General features: G+C 45.8%; 17 non-coding genes across 17 annotated transcripts; all 17 read left to right on the top strand.

The window, feature by feature from the left end:
• Positions 1-718: 718 nt before the first annotated feature.
• TRNAN-GUU (transfer RNA asparagine (anticodon GUU)) lies at positions 719-791 on the top strand. The gene has a single exon. It is a non-coding gene; the product is annotated as a tRNA-Asn (tRNA).
• A 221-nt stretch (positions 792-1,012) lies between these two features.
• On the top strand, positions 1,013-1,085 carry TRNAN-GUU (transfer RNA asparagine (anticodon GUU)). The gene has a single exon. It is a non-coding gene; the product is annotated as a tRNA-Asn (tRNA).
• Positions 1,086-1,159: 74 nt separating this feature from the next.
• Positions 1,160-1,232, top strand: TRNAN-GUU (transfer RNA asparagine (anticodon GUU)). Its single transcript has one exon. It is a non-coding gene; the product is annotated as a tRNA-Asn (tRNA).
• Positions 1,233-2,477: 1,245 nt separating this feature from the next.
• Positions 2,478-2,550, top strand: TRNAN-GUU (transfer RNA asparagine (anticodon GUU)). Its single transcript has one exon. It is a non-coding gene; the product is annotated as a tRNA-Asn (tRNA).
• Positions 2,551-3,502: 952 nt separating this feature from the next.
• TRNAN-GUU (transfer RNA asparagine (anticodon GUU)) lies at positions 3,503-3,575 on the top strand. The gene has a single exon. It is a non-coding gene; the product is annotated as a tRNA-Asn (tRNA).
• Positions 3,576-3,796: 221 nt separating this feature from the next.
• TRNAN-GUU (transfer RNA asparagine (anticodon GUU)) lies at positions 3,797-3,869 on the top strand. The gene has a single exon. It is a non-coding gene; the product is annotated as a tRNA-Asn (tRNA).
• Positions 3,870-3,943: 74 nt separating this feature from the next.
• Positions 3,944-4,016, top strand: TRNAN-GUU (transfer RNA asparagine (anticodon GUU)). Its single transcript has one exon. It is a non-coding gene; the product is annotated as a tRNA-Asn (tRNA).
• A 660-nt stretch (positions 4,017-4,676) lies between these two features.
• Positions 4,677-4,749, top strand: TRNAN-GUU (transfer RNA asparagine (anticodon GUU)). The gene has a single exon. It is a non-coding gene; the product is annotated as a tRNA-Asn (tRNA).
• Positions 4,750-5,701: 952 nt separating this feature from the next.
• TRNAN-GUU (transfer RNA asparagine (anticodon GUU)) lies at positions 5,702-5,774 on the top strand. Its single transcript has one exon. It is a non-coding gene; the product is annotated as a tRNA-Asn (tRNA).
• A 221-nt stretch (positions 5,775-5,995) lies between these two features.
• TRNAN-GUU (transfer RNA asparagine (anticodon GUU)) lies at positions 5,996-6,068 on the top strand. The gene has a single exon. It is a non-coding gene; the product is annotated as a tRNA-Asn (tRNA).
• Positions 6,069-6,142: 74 nt separating this feature from the next.
• On the top strand, positions 6,143-6,215 carry TRNAN-GUU (transfer RNA asparagine (anticodon GUU)). Its single transcript has one exon. It is a non-coding gene; the product is annotated as a tRNA-Asn (tRNA).
• A 1,539-nt stretch (positions 6,216-7,754) lies between these two features.
• TRNAN-GUU (transfer RNA asparagine (anticodon GUU)) lies at positions 7,755-7,827 on the top strand. The gene has a single exon. It is a non-coding gene; the product is annotated as a tRNA-Asn (tRNA).
• A 220-nt stretch (positions 7,828-8,047) lies between these two features.
• Positions 8,048-8,120, top strand: TRNAN-GUU (transfer RNA asparagine (anticodon GUU)). The gene has a single exon. It is a non-coding gene; the product is annotated as a tRNA-Asn (tRNA).
• A 1,832-nt stretch (positions 8,121-9,952) lies between these two features.
• TRNAN-GUU (transfer RNA asparagine (anticodon GUU)) lies at positions 9,953-10,025 on the top strand. Its single transcript has one exon. It is a non-coding gene; the product is annotated as a tRNA-Asn (tRNA).
• Positions 10,026-11,124: 1,099 nt separating this feature from the next.
• On the top strand, positions 11,125-11,197 carry TRNAN-GUU (transfer RNA asparagine (anticodon GUU)). The gene has a single exon. It is a non-coding gene; the product is annotated as a tRNA-Asn (tRNA).
• A 5,349-nt stretch (positions 11,198-16,546) lies between these two features.
• TRNAN-GUU (transfer RNA asparagine (anticodon GUU)) lies at positions 16,547-16,619 on the top strand. Its single transcript has one exon. It is a non-coding gene; the product is annotated as a tRNA-Asn (tRNA).
• A 221-nt stretch (positions 16,620-16,840) lies between these two features.
• TRNAN-GUU (transfer RNA asparagine (anticodon GUU)) lies at positions 16,841-16,913 on the top strand. Its single transcript has one exon. It is a non-coding gene; the product is annotated as a tRNA-Asn (tRNA).
• Positions 16,914-17,882: the final 969 nt, after the last annotated feature.

Below are 17,882 nucleotides of genomic sequence, written 5' to 3'. Positions count from 1 at the left end.
TGGTTAACGCCGTCGGCTGTTAACCGAAAGGTTCGTGGTTCGAGCCCACCCGGGAGCGGTGTTGTGAAATCTCACATGTAACCTAAAAATCCAAAGTTTTTCCACAATACCTGACGAACATTTAATCTTTGGGCTTCCGTTGCGCAATGGTTAACGCCGTCGGCTGTTAACCGAAAGGTTGGTGGTTCGAGCCCATCCGGGAGCTGTGTTGTGAGGTCTTAGATGTAACGTAAAATTCAGAGTTTTTTAAAAATAACTGACGAACATTTAATTTTTGGGCTTCCGTGGCGCAATGGTTAGAGCGTTCAGCTGTTATTCAAAAGGTTTGTGGTTCGAGCCCATCCAGGAGCGGTGTTGTGAAGTCTCAGATGTGACGTAAAAAGTCAAAGTTTTTCCACAATACCTGACGAACATTTAATCTTTGGGCTTCCGTTGCACAATGGTTAACGCCGTCGGCTGTTAACCGAAAGGTTGGTGGTTCGAGCCCATCCGGGAGCGGTGTTGTGAGGCCTTAGATGTAACGTAAAATTCAGAGTTTTTTAAAAATAACTGACGAGGATTTAATTTTTGGTCTTCCGTGGCGCAATGGTTAGAGCGTTCAGATGTTATTCAAAAGGTTTGTGGTTCGAGCCCATCCGGGAGCGGTGTTGTGAAGTCTCAGATGTGACGTAAAAAGTCAAAGTTTTTCCACAATACCTGACGAACATTTAATCTTTGGGCTTCCGTGGCGCAATGGTTAGCGCGTTCGGCTGTTAACCGAAAGGTTGGTGGTTCGAGCCCACCCGGGAGCGGTGTTGTGAGATCTCACATGTAACGTAAAAATCCAAAGTTTTTCCACAATACCTGACGAACATTTAATCTTTGGGCTTCCGTTGCGCAATGGTTAGCGCGTTCGGCTGTTAACCGAAAGGTTGGTGGTTCGAGCCCACCCGGGAGCGGTGTTGTGAGCTCTCACATGTAACGTAAAAAGCCAAAGTGTTTCCACAATAGCCGACGACCATTTAATTTTTGGGCTTCCGTGGCGCAATGGTTAGCGCGTTCGGCTGTTAACCGAAAGGTTGGTGGTTCGAGCCCACCCGGGAGCGGTGTTGTGAGCTCTCACATGTAACGTAAAAAGCCAAAGTGTTTCCACAATAGCCGACGACCATTTAATTTTTGGGCTTCCGTGGCGCAATGGTTAGCGCGTTCGGCTGTTAACCGAAAGGTTGGTGGTTCGAGCCCACCCGGGAGCGGTGTTGTGAGATCTCACATGTAACGTAAAAATCCAAAGTTTTTCCACAATACCTGACGAACATTTAATCTTTGGGCTTCCGTTGCGCAATGGTTAACGCCGTCGGCTGTTAACCGAAAGGTTGGTGGTTCGAGCCCATCCGGGAGCGGTGTTGTGAGGTCTTAGATGTAACGTAAAAATCAGAGTTTTTTAAAAATAACTGACGAACATTTAATTTTTGGGCTTCCGTGGCGCAATGTTTAGAGCGTTCAGCTGTTATTCAAAAGGTTTGTGGTTCGAGCCCATCCGGGACCGGTGTTGTGAAGTCTCAGATGTGACGTAAAAAGTCAAAGTTTTTCCACAATACCTGACGAACATTTAATTTTTGGGCTTCCGTCAAGCAATGGTTAACGCCGTCGGCTGTTAACCGAAAGGTTGGTGGTTCGAGCCCATCCGGGAGCTGTGTTGTGAGGTCTTAGATGTAACGTAAAATTCAGAGTTTTTTAAAAATAACTGACGAACATTTAATTTTTGGGCTTCCGTGGCGCAATGGTTAGAGCGTTCAGCTGTTATTCAAAAGGTTTGTGGTTCGAGCCCATCCGGGAGCGGTGTTGTGAAGTCTCAGATGTGACGTAAAAAGTCAAAGTTTTTCCACAATACCTGACGAACATTTAATCTTTGGGCTTCCGTTGCACAATGGTTAACGCCGTCGGCTGTTAACCGAAAGGTTGGTGGTTCGAGCCCATCCAGGAGCGGTGTTGTGAGGTCTTAGATGTAACGTAAAATTCAGAGTTTTTTAAAAATAACTGACGAACATTTAATTTTTGGGCTTCCGTGGCGCAATGGTTAGAGCGTTCAGCTGTTATTCAAAAGGTTTGTGGTTCGAGCCCACCCGGGAGCGGTGTTGTGAGATCTCACATGTAACGTAAAAATCCAAAGTTTTTCCACAATACCTGACGAACATTTAATCTTAGGGCTTCCGTTGCGCAATGGTTAACGCCGTCGGCTGTTAACCGAAAGGTTGGTGGTTAGAGCCCATCCGGGTGCGGTGTTGTGAGGTCTTAGATGTAACGTAAAATTCAGAGTTTTTTAAAAATAACTGACGAACATTTAATTTTTGGGCTTTCGTGGCGCAATGGTTAGCGCGTTCGGCTGTTAACCGAAAGGTTGGTGGTTCGAGCCCATCCGGGAGCGGTAATGTGAGGTCTTAGATGTAACGTAAAATTCAGAGTTTTTTAAAAATACCTGACGAACATTTAATCTTTGGGCTTCCGTGGCGCAATGGTTAGCGCGTTCGGCTGTTAACCGAAAGGTTGGTGGTTCGAGCCCACCCGGGAGCGGTGTTGAGAGCTCACATGTAACGTAAAAAGCCAAAGTGTTTCCACAATAGCCGACGACCATTTAATTTTTGGGCTTCCGTGGCGCAATGGTTAGCGCGTTCAGCTGTTATTCAAAAGGTTTGTGGTTCAAGCCCATCCAGGAGCGGTGTTGTGAAGTCTCAGATGTGACGTAAAAAGTCAAAGTTTTTCCACAATACCTGACGAACATTTAATCTTTGGGCTTCCGTGGCGCAATGGTTAACGCCGTCGGCTGTTAACCGAAAGGTTCGTGGTTCGAGCCCACCCGGGAGCGGTGTTGTGAAATCTCACATGTAACCTAAAAATCCAAAGTTTTTCCACAATACCTGACGAACATTTAATCTTTGGGCTTCCGTTGCGCAATGGTTAACGCCGTCGGCTGTTAACCGAAAGGTTGGTGGTTCGAGCCCATCCGGGAGCTGTGTTGTGAGGTCTTAGATGTAACGTAAAATTCAGAGTTTTTTAAAAATAACTGACGAACATTTAATTTTTGGGCTTCCGTGGCGCAATGGTTAGAGCGTTCAGCTGTTATTCAAAAGGTTTGTGGTTCGAGCCCATCCAGGAGCGGTGTTGTGAAGTCTCAGATGTGACGTAAAAAGTCAAAGTTTTTCCACAATACCTGACGAACATTTAATCTTTGGGCTTCCGTTGCACAATGGTTAACGCCGTCGGCTGTTAACCGAAAGGTTGGTGGTTCGAGCCCATCCGGGAGCGGTGTTGTGAGGCCTTAGATGTAACGTAAAATTCAGAGTTTTTTAAAAATAACTGACGAGGATTTAATTTTTGGTCTTCCGTGGCGCAATGGTTAGAGCGTTCAGATGTTATTCAAAAGGTTTGTGGTTCGAGCCCATCCGGGAGCGGTGTTGTGAAGTCTCAGATGTGACGTAAAAAGTCAAAGTTTTTCCACAATACCTGACGAACATTTAATCTTTGGGCTTCCGTGGCGCAATGGTTAGCGCGTTCGGCTGTTAACCGAAAGGTTGGTGGTTCGAGCCCACCCGGGAGCGGTGTTGTGAGATCTCACATGTAACGTAAAAATCCAAAGTTTTTCCACAATACCTGACGAACATTTAATCTTTGGGCTTCCGTTGCGCAATGGTTAGCGCGTTCGGCTGTTAACCGAAAGGTTGGTGGTTCGAGCCCACCCGGGAGCGGTGTTGTGAGCTCTCACATGTAACGTAAAAAGCCAAAGTGTTTCCACAATAGCCGACGACCATTTAATTTTTGGGCTTCCGTGGCGCAATGGTTAGCGCGTTCGGCTGTTAACCGAAAGGTTGGTGGTTCGAGCCCACCCGGGAGCGGTGTTGTGAGCTCTCACATGTAACGTAAAAAGCCAAAGTGTTTCCACAATAGCCGACGACCATTTAATTTTTGGGCTTCCGTGGCGCAATGGTTAGCGCGTTCGGCTGTTAACCGAAAGGTTGGTGGTTCGAGCCCACCCGGGAGCGGTGTTGTGAGATCTCACATGTAACGTAAAAATCCAAAGTTTTTCCACAATACCTGACGAACATTTAATCTTTGGGCTTCCGTTGCGCAATGGTTAACGCCGTCGGCTGTTAACCGAAAGGTTGGTGGTTCGAGCCCATCCGGGAGCGGTGTTGTGAGGTCTTAGATGTAACGTAAAAATCAGAGTTTTTTTAAAAATAACTGACGAACATTTAATTTTTGGGCTTCCGTGGCGCAATGTTTAGAGCGTTCAGCTGTTATTCAAAAGGTTTGTGGTTCGAGCCCATCCGGGACCGGTGTTGTGAAGTCTCAGATGTGACGTAAAAAGTCAAAGTTTTTCCACAATACCTGACGAACATTTAATCTTAGGGCTTCCGTTGCGCAATGGTTAACGCCGTCGGCTGTTAACCGAAAGGTTGGTGGTTAGAGCCCATCCGGGAGCGGTGTTGTGAGGTCTTAGATGTAACGTAAAATTCAGAGTTTTTTAAAAATAACTGACGAACATTTAATTTTTGGGCTTTCGTGGCGCAATGGTTAGCGCGTTCGGCTGTTAACCGAAAGGTTGGTGGTTCGAGCCCATCCGGGAGCGGTAATGTGAGGTCTTAGATGTAACGTAAAATTCAGAGTTTTTTAAAAATACCTGACGAACATTTAATCTTTGGGCTTCCGTGGCGCAATGGTTAGCGCGTTCGGCTGTTAACCGAAAGGTTGGTGGTTCGAGCCCACCCGGGAGCGGTGTTGAGAGCTCACATGTAACGTAAAAAGCCAAAGTGTTTCCACAATAGCCGACGACCATTTAATTTTTGGGCTTCCGTGGCGCAATGGTTAGCGCGTTCAGCTGTTATTCAAAAGGTTTGTGGTTCAAGCCCATCCAGGAGCGGTGTTGTGAAGTCTCAGATGTGACGTAAAAAGTCAAAGTTTTTCCACAATACCTGACGAACATTTAATCTTTGGGCTTCCGTGGCGCAATGGTTAACGCCGTCGGCTGTTAACCGAAAGGTTCGTGGTTCGAGCCCACCCGGGAGCGGTGTTGTGAAATCTCACATGTAACCTAAAAATCCAAAGTTTTTCCACAATACCTGACGAACATTTAATCTTTGGGCTTCCGTTGCGCAATGGTTAACGCCGTCGGCTGTTAACCGAAAGGTTGGTGGTTCGAGCCCATCCGGGAGCTGTGTTGTGAGGTCTTAGATGTAACGTAAAATTCAGAGTTTTTTAAAAATAACTGACGAACATTTAATTTTTGGGCTTCCGTGGCGCAATGGTTAGAGCGTTCAGCTGTTATTCAAAAGGTTTGTGGTTCGAGCCCATCCAGGAGCGGTGTTGTGAAGTCTCAGATGTGACGTAAAAAGTCAAAGTTTTTCCACAATACCTGACGAACATTTAATCTTTGGGCTTCCGTTGCACAATGGTTAACGCCGTCGGCTGTTAACCGAAAGGTTGGTGGTTCGAGCCCATCCGGGAGCGGTGTTGTGAGGCCTTAGATGTAACGTAAAATTCAGAGTTTTTTAAAAATAACTGACGAGGATTTAATTTTTGGTCTTCCGTGGCGCAATGGTTAGAGCGTTCAGATGTTATTCAAAAGGTTTGTGGTTCGAGCCCATCCGGGAGCGGTGTTGTGAAGTCTCAGATGTGACGTAAAAAGTCAAAGTTTTTCCACAATACCTGACGAACATTTAATCTTTGGGCTTCCGTGGCGCAATGGTTAGCGCGTTCGGCTGTTAACCGAAAGGTTGGTGGTTCGAGCCCACCCGGGAGCGGTGTTGTGAGATCTCACATGTAACGTAAAAATCCAAAGTTTTTCCACAATACCTGACGAACATTTAATCTTTGGGCTTCCGTTGCGCAATGGTTAGCGCGTTCGGCTGTTAACCGAAAGGTTGGTGGTTCGAGCCCACCCGGGAGCGGTGTTGTGAGCTCTCACATGTAACGTAAAAAGCCAAAGTGTTTCCACAATAGCCGACGACCATTTAATTTTTGGGCTTCCGTGGCGCAATGGTTAGCGCGTTCGGCTGTTAACCGAAAGGTTGGTGGTTCGAGCCCACCCGGGAGCGGTGTTGTGAGCTCTCACATGTAACGTAAAAAGCCAAAGTGTTTCCACAATAGCCGACGACCATTTAATTTTTGGGCTTCCGTGGCGCAATGGTTAGCGCGTTCGGCTGTTAACCGAAAGGTTGGTGGTTCGAGCCCACCCGGGAGCGGTGTTGTGAGATCTCACATGTAACGTAAAAATCCAAAGTTTTTCCACAATACCTGACGAACATTTAATCTTTGGGCTTCCGTTGCGCAATGGTTAACGCCGTCGGCTGTTAACCGAAAGGTTGGTGGTTCGAGCCCATCCGGGAGCGGTGTTGTGAGGTCTTAGATGTAACGTAAAAATCAGAGTTTTTTAAAAATAACTGACGAACATTTAATTTTTGGGCTTCCGTGGCGCAATGTTTAGAGCGTTCAGCTGTTATTCAAAAGGTTTGTGGTTCGAGCCCATCCGGGACCGGTGTTGTGAAGTCTCAGATGTGACGTAAAAAGTCAAAGTTTTTCCACAATACCTGACGAACATTTAATTTTTGGGCTTCCGTCAAGCAATGGTTAACGCCGTCGGCTGTTAACCGAAAGGTTGGTGGTTCGAGCCCATCCGGGAGCTGTGTTGTGAGGTCTTAGATGTAACGTAAAATTCAGTGTTTTTTAAAAATAACTGACGAACATTTAATTTTTGGGCTTCCGTGGCGCAATGGTTAGAGCGTTCAGCTGTTATTCAAAAGGTTTGTGGTTCGAGCCCATCCGGGAGCGGTGTTGTGAAGTCTCAGATGTGACGTAAAAAGTCAAAGTTTTTCCACAATACCTGACGAACATTTAATCTTTGGGCTTCCGTTGCACAATGGTTAACGCCGTCGGCTGTTAACCGAAAGGTTGGTGGTTCGAGCCCATCCAGGAGCGGTGTTGTGAGGTCTTAGATGTAACGTAAAATTCAGAGTTTTTTAAAAATAACTGACGAACATTTAATTTTTGGGCTTCCGTGGCGCAATGGTTAGAGCGTTCAGCTGTTATTCAAAAGGTTTGTGGTTCGAGCCCATCCGGGAGCGGTGTTGTGAAGTCTCAGATGTGACGTAAAAAGTCAAAGTTTTTCCACAATACCTGACGAACATTTAATCTTTGGGCTTCCGTTGCACAATGGTTAACGCCGTCGGCTGTTAACCGAAAGGTTGGTGGTTCGAGCCCATCCGGGAGCGGTGTTGTGAGGTCTTAGATGTAACGTAAAATTCAGAGTTTTTTAAAAATAACTGACGAACATTTAATTTTTGGTCTTCCGTGGCGCAATGGTTAGAGCGTTCAGATGTTATTCAAAAGGTTTGTGGTTCGAGCCCATCCGGGAGCGGTGTTGTGAAGTCTCAGATGTGACGTAAAAAGTCAAAGTTTTTCCACAATACCTGACGAACATTTAATCTTTGGGCTTCCGTTGCACAATGGTTAACGCCGTCGGCTGTTAACCGAAAGGTTGGTGGTTCGAGCCCATCCGGGAGCGGTGTTGTGAGGTATTAGATGTAACGTAAAATTCAGAGTTTTTTAAAAATAACTGACGAACATTTAATTTTTGGTCTTCCGTGGCGCAATGGTTAGAGCGTTCAGATGTTATTCAAAAGGTTTGTGGTTCGAGCCCATCCGGGAGCGGTGTTGTGAAGTCTCAGATGTGACGTAAAAAGTCAAAGTTTTTCCACAATACCTGACGAACATTTAATCTTTGGGCTTCCGTGGCGCAATGGTTAGCGCGTTCGGCTGTTAACCGAAAGGTTGGTGGTTCGAGCCCACCCGGGAGCGGTGTTGTGAGATCTCACATGTAACGTAAAAATCCAAAGTTTTTCCACAATACCTGACGAACATTTAATCTTTGGGCTTCCGTTGCGCAATGGTTAACGCCGTCGGCTGTTAACCGAAAGGTTTGTGGTTCGAGCCCATCCGGGAGCGGTAATGTGAGGTCTTAGATGTAACGTAAAATTCAGAGTTTTTTAAAAATTCCTGACGAACATTTAATCTTTGGGCTTCCGTGGCGCAATGGTTAGCGCGTTCGGCTGTTAACCGAAAGGTTGGTGGTTCGAGCCCACCCGGGAGCGGTGTTGTGAGCTCTCACATGTAACGTAAAAAGCCAAAGTGTTTCTACAATAGCCGACGACCATTTAATTTTTGGGCTTCCGTGGCGCAATGGTTAGCGCGTTCGGCTGTTAACCGAAAGGTTGGTGGTTCGAGCCCATCCGTGAGCGGTGTTGTGAGGTCTCAGATGTGACGTAAAAAGTCAAAGTTTTTCCACAATACCTGACGAACATTTAACTTTTGGGCTTCCGTGAAGCAATGGTTAACGCCGTCGGCTGTTAACCGAAAGGTTGGTGGTTCGAGCCCATCCGGGAGCGGTAATGTGAGGTCTTAGATGTAACGTAAAATTCAGAGTTTTTTAAAAATACCTGACGAACATTTAATCTTTGGGCTTCCGTGGCGCAATGGTTAGCGCGTTCAGCTGTTATTCAAAAGGTTTGTGGTTCGAGCCCATCCGGGAGCGGTGTTTTGAAGTCCCGGATGTGACCTAAAAAGTCAGAGTTTTTCCACAATACCTGACGACCATTTCATTTCTGAGCTTCCTTGGCTCGAAGGTAAGCGCGTTCGGATGTTAACCAAAAGGTTGGTGGTTCGAGCCCACCCGGCTGCCGTGTTGTGAAGTCTCAAATGTAACGTAAAAAGCCAAAGTTTTTCCACAATACCTGACGACCGTTTAATTTTTGAGCTTCCGTGGCGCAATGGTTAGCGCGTTCGGCTGTTAACCGAAAGGTTGGTGGTTCGAGCCCATCCGGGAGCGGTGTTGTGAGGTCTTAGATGTAACGTAAAATTCAGAGTTTTTTAAAAATAACTGACGAACATTTAATTTTTCGGCTTCCGTGGCGCAATGTTTAGAGCGTTCAGCTGTTATTCAAAAGGTTTGTGGTTCGAGCCCATCCGGGAGCGGTGTTGTGAAGTCTCAGATGTGACGTAAAAAGTCAAAGTTTTTCCACAATACCTGACAAACATTTAATTTTTGGGCTTCCGTTGCACAATGGTTAACGCCGTCGGCTGTTAACCGAAAGGTTGGTGGTTCGAGCCCATCCAGGAGCGGTGTTGTGAGGTCTTAGATGTAACGTAAAATTCAGAGTTTTTTAAAAATAACTGACGAACATTTAATTTTTGGGCTTCCGTGGCGCAATGGTTAGAGCGTTCAGCTGTTATTCAAAAGGTTTGTGGTTCGAGCCCATCCGGGAGCGGTGTTGTGAAGTCTCAGATGTGACGTAAAAAGTCAAAGTTTTTCCACAATACCTGACGAACATTTAATCTTTGGGCTTCCGTTGCACAATGGTTAACGCCGTCGGCTGTTAACCGAAAGGTTGGTGGTTCGAGCCCATCCGGGAGCGGTGTTGTGAGGTCTTAGATGTAACGTAAAATTCAGAGTTTTTTAAAAATAACTGACGAACATTTAATTTTTGGTCTTCCGTGGCGCAATGGTTAGAGCGTTCAGCTGTTATTCAAAAGGTTTGTGGTTCGAGCCCATCCGGGAGCGGTGTTGTGAAGTCTCAGATGTGACGTAAAAAGTCAAAGTTTTTCCACAATACCTGACGAACATTTAATCTTTGGGCTTCCGTTGCACAATGGTTAACGCCGTCGGCTGTTAACCGAAAGGTTGGTGGTTCGAGCCCATCCGGGAGCGGTGTTGTGAGGTCTTAGATGTAACGTAAAATTCAGAGTTTTTAAAAAATAACTGACGAACATTTAATTTTTGGGCTTCCGTGGCGCAATGTTTAGAGCGTTCAGCTGTTATTCAAAAGGTTTGTGGTTCGAGCCCATCCGGGAGCGGTAATGTGAGGTCTTAGATGTAACGTAAAATTCAGAGTTTTTTAAAAATTCCTGACGAACATTTAATCTTTGGGCTTCCGTGGCGCAATGGTTAGCGCGTTCGGCTGTTAACCGAAAGGTTGGTGGTTCGAGCCCACCCGGGAGCGGTGTTGTGAGCTCTCACATGTAACGTAAAAAGCCAAAGTGTTTCTACAATAGCCGACGACCATTTAATTTTTGGGCTTCCGTGGCGCAATGGTTAGCGCGTTCGGCTGTTAACCGAAAGGTTGGTGGTTCGAGCCCATCAGTGAGCGGTGTTGTGAGGTCTCAGATGTGACGTAAAAAGTCAAAGTTTTTCCACAATACCTGACGAACATTTAATCTTTGGGCTTCCGTTGCACAATGGTTAACGCCGTCGGCTGTTAACCGAAAGGTTGGTGGTTCGAGCCCATCCAGGAGCGGTGTTGTGAGGTCTTAGATGTAACGTAAAATTCAGAGTTTTTTAAAAATAACTGACGAACATTTAATTTTTGGGCTTCCGTGGCGCAATGGTTAGAGCGTTCAGCTGTTATTCAAAAGGTTTGTGGTTCGAGCCCATCCGGGAGCGGTGTTGTGAAGTCTCAGATGTGACGTAAAAAGTCAAAGTTTTTCCACAATACCTGACGAACATTTAATCTTTGGGCTTCCGTTGCACAATGGTTAACGCCGTCGGCTGTTAACCGAAAGGTTGGTGGTTCGAGCCCATCCGGGAGCGGTGTTGTGAGGTCTTAGATGTAACGTAAAATTCAGAGTTTTTTAAAAATAACTGACGAACATTTAATTTTTGGTCTTCCGTGGCGCAATGGTTAGAGCGTTCAGCTGTTATTCAAAAGGTTTGTGGTTCGAGCCCATCCGGGAGCGGTGTTGTGAAGTCTCAGATGTGACGTAAAAAGTCAAAGTTTTTCCACAATACCTGACGAACATTTAATCTTTGGGCTTCCGTTGCACAATGGTTAACGCCGTCGGCTGTTAACCGAAAGGTTGGTGGTTCGAGCCCATCCGGGAGCGGTGTTGTGAGGTCTTAGATGTAACGTAAAATTCAGAGTTTTTAAAAAATAACTGACGAACATTTAATTTTTGGGCTTCCGTGGCGCAATGTTTAGAGCGTTCAGCTGTTATTCAAAAGGTTTGTGGTTCGAGCCCATCCGGGAGCGGTAATGTGAGGTCTTAGATGTAACGTAAAATTCAGAGTTTTTTAAAAATTCCTGACGAACATTTAATCTTTGGGCTTCCGTGGCGCAATGGTTAGCGCGTTCGGCTGTTAACCGAAAGGTTGGTGGTTCGAGCCCACCCGGGAGCGGTGTTGTGAGCTCTCACATGTAACGTAAAAAGCCAAAGTGTTTCTACAATAGCCGACGACCATTTAATTTTTGGGCTTCCGTGGCGCAATGGTTAGCGCGTTCGGCTGTTAACCGAAAGGTTGGTGGTTCGAGCCCATCAGTGAGCGGTGTTGTGAGGTCTCAGATGTGACGTAAAAAGTCAAAGTTTTTCCACAATACCTGACGAACATTTAATTTTTGGGCTTCCGTGAAGCAATGGTTAACGCCGTCGGCTGTTAACCGAAAGGTTGGTGGTTCGAGCCCATCCGGGAGCTGTGTTGTGAGGTCTTAGATGTAGTGTAAATATCAGAGTTTTTTAAAAATAACTGACGAACATTTAATCTTTGGGCTTCCGTTGCACAATGGTTAACGCCGTCGGCTGTTAACCGAAAGGTTGGTGGTTCGAGCCCATCCGGGAGCGGTGTTGTGAGGTCTTAGATGTAACGTAAAATTCAGAGTTTTTTAAAAATAACTGACGAACATTTAATTTTTGGGCTTCCGTGGCGCAATGGTTAGAGCGTTCAGCTGTTATTCAAAAGGTTTGTGGTTCGAGCCCATCCGGGAGCGGTGTTGTGAAGTCTCAGATGTGACGTAAAAAGTCAAAGTTTTTCCACAATACCTGACGAACATTTAATCTTTGGGCTTCCGTTGCACAATGGTTAACGCCGTCGGCTGTTAACCGAAAGGTTGGTGGTTCGAGCCCATCCGGGAGCGGTGTTGTGAGATCTCAGATGTGACGTAAAAAGTCAAAGTTTTTCCACAATACCTGACGAACATTTAATTTTTGGGCTTCCGTGAAGCAATGGTTAACGCCGTCGGCTGTTAACCGAAAGGTTGGTGGTTCGAGCCCATCCGGGAGCTGTGTTGTGAGGTCTTAGATGTAACGTAAAATTCAGAGTTTTTTAAAAATAACTGACGAACATTTAATTTTTGGGCTTCCGTGGCGCAATGGTTAGAGCGTTCAGCTGTTATTCAAAAGGTTTGTGGTTCGAGCCCATCCGGGAGCGGTGTTGTGAAGTCTCAGATGTGACGTAAAAAGTCAAAGTTTTTCCACAATACCTGACGAACATTTAATCTTTGGGCTTCCGTTGCACAATGGTTAACGCCGTCGGCTGTTAACCGAAAGGTTGGTGGTTCGAGCCCATCCGGGAGCGGTGTTGTGAGGTCTTAGATGTAACGTAAAATTCAGAGTTTTTTAAAAATAACTGACGAACATTTAATTTTTGGGCTTCCGTGGCGCAATGGTTAGAGCGTTCAGCTGTTATTCAAAAGGTTTGTGGTTCGAGCCCATCCGGGAGCGGTTTTGTGAAGTCTCAGATGTGACGTAAAAAGTCAAAGTTTTTCCACAATACCTGACGAACATTTAATCTTTGGGCTTCCGTTGCACAATGGTTAACGCCGTCGGCTGTTAACCGAAAGGTTGGTGGTTCGAGCCCATCCGGGAGCGGTGTTGTGAGGTCTTAGATGTAACGTAAAATTCAGAGTTTTTTAAAAATAACTGACGAACATTTAATTTTTGGTCTTCCGTGGCGCAATGGTTAGAGCGTTCAGAAGTTATTCAAAAGGTTTGTGGTTCGAGCCCATCAGTGAGCGGTGTTGTGAGGTCTCAGATGTGACGTAAAAAGTCAAAGTTTTTCCACAATACCTGACGAACATTTAATTTTTGGGCTTCCGTGAAGCAATGGTTAACGCCGTCGGCTGTTAACCGAAAGGTTGGTGGTTCGAGCCCATCCGGGAGCTGTGTTGTGAGGTCTTAGATGTAGTGTAAATATCAGAGTTTTTTAAAAATAACTGACGAACATTTAATCTTTGGGCTTCCGTTGCACAATGGTTAACGCCGTCGGCTGTTAACCGAAAGGTTGGTGGTTCGAGCCCATCCGGGAGCGGTGTTGTGAGGTCTTAGATGTAACGTAAAATTCAGAGTTTTTTAAAAATAACTGACGAACATTTAATTTTTGGGCTTCCGTGGCGCAATGGTTAGAGCGTTCAGCTGTTATTCAAAAGGTTTGTGGTTCGAGCCCATCCGGGAGCGGTGTTGTGAAGTCTCAGATGTGACGTAAAAAGTCAAAGTTTTTCCACAATACCTGACGAACATTTAATCTTTGGGCTTCCGTTGCACAATGGTTAACGCCGTCGGCTGTTAACCGAAAGGTTGGTGGTTCGAGCCCATCCGGGAGCGGTGTTGTGAGGTCTTAGATGTAACGTAAAATTCAGAGTTTTTTAAAAATAACTGACGAACATTTAATTTTTGGGCTTCCGTGGCGCAATGGTTAGAGCGTTCAGCTGTTATTCAAAAGGTTTGTGGTTCGAGCCCATCCGGGAGCGGTTTTGTGAAGTCTCAGATGTGACGTAAAAAGTCAAAGTTTTTCCACAATACCTGACGAACATTTAATCTTTGGGCTTCCGTTGCACAATGGTTAACGCCGTCGGCTGTTAACCGAAAGGTTGGTGGTTCGAGCCCATCCGGGAGCGGTGTTGTGAGGTCTTAGATGTAACGTAAAATTCAGAGTTTTTTAAAAATAACTGACGAACATTTAATTTTTGGTCTTCCGTGGCGCAATGGTTAGAGCGTTCAGAAGTTATTCAAAAGGTTTGTGGTTCGAGCCCATCAGTGAGCGGTGTTGTGAGGTCTCAGATGTGACGTAAAAAGTCAAAGTTTTTCCACAATACCTGACGAACATTTAATTTTTGGGCTTCCGTGAAGCAATGGTTAACGCCGTCGGCTGTTAACCGAAAGGTTGGTGGTTCGAGCCCATCCGGGAGCTGTGTTGTGAGGTCTTAGATGTAGTGTAAATATCAGAGTTTTTTAAAAATAACTGACGAACATTTAATCTTTGGGCTTCCGTTGCACAATGGTTAACGCCGTCGGCTGTTAACCGAAAGGTTGGTGGTTCGAGCCCATCCGGGAGCGGTGTTGTGAGGTCTTAGATGTAACGTAAAATTCAGAGTTTTTTAAAAATAACTGACGAACATTTAATTTTTGGGCTTCCGTGGCGCAATGGTTAGAGCGTTCAGCTGTTATTCAAAAGGTTTGTGGTTCGAGCCCATCCGGGAGCGGTGTTGTGAAGTCTCAGATGTGACGTAAAAAGTCAAAGTTTTTCCACAATACCTGACGAACATTTAATCTTTGGGCTTCCGTTGCACAATGGTTAACGCCGTCGGCTGTTAACCGAAAGGTTGGTGGTTCGAGCCCATCCGGGAGCGGTGTTGTGAGATCTCAGATGTGACGTAAAAAGTCAAAGTTTTTCCACAATACCTGACGAACATTTAATTTTTGGGCTTCCGTGAAGCAATGGTTAACGCCGTCGGCTGTTAACCGAAAGGTTGGTGGTTCGAGCCCATCCGGGAGCTGTGTTGTGAGGTCTTAGATGTAACGTAAAATTCAGAGTTTTTTAAAAATAACTGACGAACATTTAATTTTTGGGCTTCCGTGGCGCAATGGTTAGAGCGTTCAGCTGTTATTCAAAAGGTTTGTGGTTCGAGCCCATCCGGGAGCGGTGTTGTGAAGTCTCAGATGTGACGTAAAAAGTCAAAGTTTTTCCACAATACCTGACGAACATTTAATCTTTGGGCTTCCGTTGCACAATGGTTAACGCCGTCGGCTGTTAACCGAAAGGTTGGTGGTTCGAGCCCATCCGGGAGCGGTGTTGTGAGGTCTTAGATGTAACGTAAAATTCAGAGTTTTTTAAAAATAACTGACGAACATTTAATTTTTGGGCTTCCGTGGCGCAATGGTTAGAGCGTTCAGCTGTTATTCAAAAGGTTTGTGGTTCGAGCCCATCCGGGAGCGGTTTTGTGAAGTCTCAGATGTGACGTAAAAAGTCAAAGTTTTTCCACAATACCTGACGAACATTTAATCTTTGGGCTTCCGTTGCACAATGGTTAACGCCGTCGGCTGTTAACCGAAAGGTTGGTGGTTCGAGCCCATCCGGGAGCGGTGTTGTGAGGTCTTAGATGTAACGTAAAATTCAGAGTTTTTTAAAAATAACTGACGAACATTTAATTTTTGGTCTTCCGTGGCGCAATGGTTAGAGCGTTCAGAAGTTATTCAAAAGGTTTGTGGTTCGAGCCCATCCGGGAGCGGTGTTGTGAAGTCTCAGATGTGACGTAAAAAGTCAAAGTTTTTCCACAATACCTGACGAACATTTAATCTTTGGGCTTCCGTGGCGCAATGGTTAGCGCGTTCGGCTGTTAAACGAAAGGTTGGTGGTTCGAGCCCACCCGGGAGCGGTGTTGTGAGATCTCACATGTAACGTAAAAATCCAAAGTTTTTCCACAATACCTGACGAACATTTAATCTTTGGGCTTCCGTTGCGCAATGGTTAACGCCGTCGGCTGTTAACCGAAAGGTTGGTGGTTCGAGCCCATCCGGGAGCGGTGTTGTGAGGTCTTAGATGTAACGTAAAATTCAGAGTTTTTTAAAAATAACTGACGAACATTTAATTTTTGGGCTTCCGTGGCGCAATGTTTAGAGCGTTCAGCTGTTATTCAAAAGGTTTGTGGTTCGAGCCCATCCGGGAGCGGTAATGTGAGGTCTTAGATGTAACGTAAAATTCAGAGTTTTTTAAAAATTCCTGACGAACATTTAATCTTTGGGCTTCCGTGGCGCAATGGTTAGCGCGTTCGGCTGTTAACCGAAAGGTTGGTGGTTCGAGCCACCCGGGAGCGGTGTTGTGACCTCTCACATGTAACGTAAAAAGCCAAAGTGTTTCTACAATAGCCGACGACCATTTAATTTTTGGGCTTCCGTGGCGCAATGGTTAGCGCGTTCGGCTGTTATCCGAAAGGTTGGTGGTTCGAGCCCATCCGTGAGCGGTGTTGTGAGGTCTCAGATGTGACGTAAAAAGTCAAAGTTTTTCCACAATACCTGACGAACATTTAATTTTTGGGCTTCCGTGAAGCAATGGTTAACGCCGTCGGCTGTTAACCGAAAGGTTGGTGGTTCGAGCCCATCTGGGAGCTGTGTTGTGAGGGCTTAGATGTAGTGTAAATATCAGAGTTTTTTTAAAAATAACTGACGAACATTTAATTTTTGGGCTTCCGTGGCGCAATGGTTAGCGCGTTCGGCTGTTAACCGAAAGGTTGGTGGTTCGAGCCCATCCGGGAGCGGTGTTTTGAAGTCTCGAATGTGACGTAAAAAGTCAGAGTTTTTCCACAATACCTGACGACCATTTCATTTCTGAGCTTCCTTGGCTCGAAGGTTAGCGCGTTCGGATGTTAACCAAAAGGTTGGTGGTTCGAGCCCACCCGGCTGCCGTGTTGTGAAGTCTCAAATGTAACGTAAAAAGCCAAAGTTTTTCCACAATACCTGACGACCGTTTAATTTTTGAGCTTCCGTGGCGCAATGGTTAGCGCGTTCGGCTGTTAACCGAAAGGTTGGTGGTTCGAGCCCACCCGGGAGCGGTGTTGTGAGATCTCAAACGTAATGTCAAATGCCAAAGTTTTTCCACAATACCTGACGAACATTTAATCTTTGGGCTTCCGTGGCGCAATGGTTAGCGCGTTCGGCAGTTAACTGAAAGGTTGGTGGTTCGAGACCATCCGGGAGCGGTGTTGTGAGGTCTCAGATGTGACGTAAAAAGTCAAAGTTTTTCCACAATACCTGACGACCATTTAATTTTTGAGCTTCCGTGGCGCAATGGTTAGCGCGTTCGGCTGTTAACCGAAAGGTTGGTGGTTCGAGCCCACCCGGGAGCGGTGTTGTGAAATCTCACATGTAACGTAAAAATCCAAAGTTTTTCCACAATACCTGACGAACATTTAATCGTTGGGCTTCCGTTTCAATGGTTAACGCCGTCGGCTGTTAACCGAAAGGTTGGTGGTTCGAGCCCATCCGGGAGCGGTGTTGTGAGGTCTTAGATGTAACGTAAAATTCAGAGTTTTTTAAAAATAACTGACGAACATTTAATTTTTGGGCTTCCGTGGCGCAATGGTTAGCGCGTTCGGCTGTTAACCGAAAGGTTGGTGGTTCGAGCCCATCCGGGAGCGGTAATGTGAGGTCTTAGATGTAACGTAAAATTCAGAGTTTTTTAAAAATACCTGACGAACATTTAATCTTTGGGCTTCCGTGACGCAATGGTTAGCGCGTTCGGCTGTTAACCGAAAGGTTGGTGGTTCGAGCCCATCCGTGAGCGGTGTTGTGAGGTCTCAGATGTGACGTAAAAAGTCAAAGTTTTTCCACAATACCTGACGAACATTTAATTTTTGGGCTTCCGTGAAGCAATGGTTAACGCCGTCGGCTGTTAACCGAAAGGTTGGGGGTTCGAGCCCATCCGGGAGCTGTGTTGTGAGGTCTTAGATGTAGTGTAAATATCAGAGTTTTTTAAAAATACCTGACGAACATTTAATCGTTGGGCTTCCGTTTCAATGGTTAACGCCGTCGGCTGTTAACCGAAAGGTTGGCGGTTCGAGCCCATCCGGGAGCGGTGTTGTGAGGTCTTAGATGTAACGTAAAATTCAGAGTTTTTTAAAAATACCTGACGATCATTTAATCTTTGGGCTTCCGTGGCGCAATGGTTAGCGCGTTCAGCTGTTATTCAAAAGGTTTGTGGTTCGAGCCCATCCGGGAGCGGTGTTTTGAAGTCTCGGATGTGACGTAAAAAGTCAGAGTTTTTCCACAATACCTGACGACCATTTCATTTCTGAGCTTCATTGGCTCGAAGGTTA

The sequence above is a fragment of the Phalangium opilio genome, unplaced genomic scaffold, assembly GCF_054372755.1.
Source record: "Phalangium opilio isolate 3A_F unplaced genomic scaffold, DU_Popi_V2 ptg000352l_1, whole genome shotgun sequence".
Taxonomy (NCBI): domain Eukaryota; kingdom Metazoa; phylum Arthropoda; class Arachnida; order Opiliones; family Phalangiidae; genus Phalangium; species Phalangium opilio.
Note: the sequence above shows the minus strand (reverse complement) of the source record. Positions and strands in the feature narration are given on the sequence as shown.